The sequence below is a fragment of the Globicephala melas genome, chromosome 14 (assembly GCF_963455315.2).
Source record: "Globicephala melas chromosome 14, mGloMel1.2, whole genome shotgun sequence".
In the NCBI taxonomy this organism is placed as follows: Eukaryota; Metazoa; Chordata; class Mammalia; order Artiodactyla; family Delphinidae; genus Globicephala; species Globicephala melas.
Genome location: NC_083327.1, coordinates 28,150,049 through 28,153,247, shown reverse-complemented (window position 1 = coordinate 28,153,247; position 3,199 = coordinate 28,150,049). Strand labels below are relative to the sequence as shown.

At 37.1% G+C, this 3,199-nt stretch overlaps 1 pseudogene; it reads left to right on the top strand.

Moving 5' to 3' along the window:
- The first annotated feature begins 1,488 nt into the window (after positions 1-1,488).
- Positions 1,489-1,902, top strand: LOC115866902 (COMM domain-containing protein 6 pseudogene; annotated as a pseudogene).
- The last annotated feature ends 1,297 nt before the right edge of the window (positions 1,903-3,199 follow it).

Here is a 3,199-nt window from a genome sequence, read left to right as displayed (position 1 = left end):
TTAAAATTTTTATTGGCTTCCCTTTTTTTCTTCATTACACCCCACTTCAACGTGTTTCTTTGATATCTTTCTTATTCTCCCCAGTGTCATGAACTCTGTTATTAATGCATTCATCTTTAATCAATTGCTAATCTCATGAATTTGAAGTGAATCAAGCCTTTCTGTACAAGCTCACTGGTTCATATTTTCTTCTTACTTCTGAACTCCTTTCATCATCATCATTCTTCTTCTTCTTCTTATTATTATTAATCTGTGGCTAGAGAGGGTTAAGGGGAAATAACTGACAAATATTCAGAGTTGTTATGTGGACTTGTCTTGTTCCTGGCAGAGAAACCTGCATCATTGCTCTCTGAGCCTCCCAGTGTCCCCTCTCTGCTTGTATGGAGGCCCTCTTGGTACATTCCATTAGCCTTGAACCCACAGAGTTCTCCAAGTATTTTGGTCCTACATTAACCTGGGACATTCTCTTACATACTTAATGTTATGAAGATATTATACTGAGTGCCATTCCATTTAAAAAGACATGAAATGGGTGTGCTTCCTTTTGTTCTTTGTCTCTGAGTCTGGCAATAACATAAAATAAATTAGAGCAAATTGGTCTGGCTAAGCTTTTAATCTGCTCCTGCAAAAGGAGAAACACCTGGTAATGAGACAAGAAAAAAGGTCAAAGTTCTCCTGGAAAGATGTCCACTCAAGACAGCAATGCATTTCAAACCTGAACACCTTTTGGTGATCCCCACTCCCATCATAAAAAACAAGCCCTGATATTTGTTTATCATCGTGAGGTACCAAGTAGTTTAAGGATTTTGTTTTGTTTGCTCACTAAGAATTTGGTATTATATAGACGTGGACCTGCTCAACGTCATTGCCTGAAAATCCACTGTTGCAGATAAACTCATCTGTTAAAACTGTTAAAATGAAAAATGGGCTTAATGGTTAATATCCTTACAATTTTGATTTTGAGTTAGTAGGTATGCAACCAATCACATATATTTCTGGAATTTATGAGTAAAAACTGTTCTCCCTCTATGACTCAGTATGATATTCCATATTTGCTATGGAAAGTATAATAGAAGAGTTACATCCTTTTCTGTATGATAAAATCAGGGTACTGTGTTACAGTAGGCCAGAAAACAGGGGGTATGGGTTTTACTCTGAGTTCAGTCCCTAGCTATCTTTTTGACTTTGGGCAATTCCCTTAATCTTGGTCTCAGTTCCCTCTTCTGTAAAGTTGGATTCTCTGAGATATATTCTGCTGTAAAATTCTATTATTGAATTTTAAAACCACTAACCTTTTCAGTGAGTCTGGTTTAGGAAAGTGATGATATAACGTTTGTTCAAACTGGTAAAGTTTTTAAGTGAAAAAGGTATTTAAACCTCCTTGTATTTGTTAATTGAGCTATTTTTTTACTTAGACATGCAAGTTCAAAATTTATATCTCTTTTCAACTCTATAGCCAGTGGTTAATAAGTACAATTTCTGGGGTGGTGGGATTCCGGGACGCTGCTATGGAGGGGTGTAGCGAGCCACAGCTGGAGGCTAAGGCCAAGGTCACCAACCAGCTAATAGATTTTCAGTGGAAGCTGGGTATGGCTGTGAGCTCAGACAGCTGCAGATCACTTACGTATCCTTATGTTGCAGTGATGCTCAAAGTGGCAGATCATTCAGGCCAAGTAAAGAACAAATCCTTTGAAATGACAATTCCACAGTTTCAGAATTTCTACAGTTCAAGGAAATTGCTGCAGTTATTGAAACTGTGTGAAAACTGATTGCTTTGTTGATGAATTGCTACCATCATTCTAAAATCATGGACTTTACTTTCTGCGACAAAACTGCCTAAGGATCAAATGATATTTATTGAATGAAAATTACACTTTTGGTTTTCCATTTTTTTAAATAATAAAAAAGAAAATGAGACAAACAGGAAAAAAATAAGTACAATTTCTAGAGACTGGGTACACTTGAATCTGCCTTCACCATTTATTAGTTGTGGGTCACGGGCATGCTCCTTCATGTCTTTGTGCTCAGTTTACTCACCTGTCAATTGGGAATAATAACAGTATCTAAAACACAGGGATATTGTGAGGATTCAGTGAGATAACTCACTTAAGCCCTGGGCAAATGACTAGAGCATTAGCATATTTTTGATACGTGTCAGCTTTTACTGTCACCTTGCTGTCACCAGCTATCCCATGCTATTATCACTCCATACTTTATTAGTGTAATAATAGCCTCCTAGTTTTAAAGTCTCTTTCTTAAGGTCTGTTCTATACATCTCCCAGCTTAGACTGCCCAAAACACAACTGTCATAATTTTACTCCGCTGCTAAAAACTATGGCAACAGATTTCAATGAACTTATATGCAGTAGAATTGAGTATAAATTAGTCCGACATTTAAGGCTCTCATTAATATATTGGTTCAATTTATCTTCCCAGACTCATTCGATTACTTTCTCATATATAAATGCTCTGCCTGAATGGATCTCCCCAAATGTCCCTGAGAACAAGTGCTCTGCTCACCCATATTAAGCAATAAGGGCAGAGGCTGTGATGAGTCTTTATACCCCATCACCCAGGACGTGGCACACAGTGGGTACGCAATAGTTGTTGAAACAAACTGCTTCTGCTCATACTGTTTTCCTCCCAGGAGTCCTCTCTTATCTTTACCTATGTAACACCTATCTCCAAGGTTCTATCCAAATATCATGAGTTACTACAATTCATTAACTACCTACTTCTTCTCATAGTACTGTCATGTATCTACTCTGGTAGCACTTATATTCTGCTGTATTATAATTATTTTTGTCATGATCTTATATCCTAATTTTTAAATGGATTTGAGAGCAGTGTACTATGTCTTATTCAATTTTATTTCCTACAATGCCTAGCATTTTGCTTTGTTAACTGTCAGTGGCTAGTTGTCGAGTGCATGAATTCGACTAACAGACTAATATTATCCATTGTTTTGTTACCAGTTTTAAAAAAAGAACTATGCTATTTCCATAGAAGCAAATCTGCATTCCTTACCAGGCTTCTCAGTCTCTGCAAGTGCAATCACATCCTTTCTATTTAACATGACTTTAGGTACCTGCTGAAGCCATACTGGCTTTCTCATTATTCCATGGACAAGCCATATTCAATCTTACCCCATCCTTCCAGTAATGTTTTCTTTGCCTGAGCACAATCTTGTCTTCTTTGT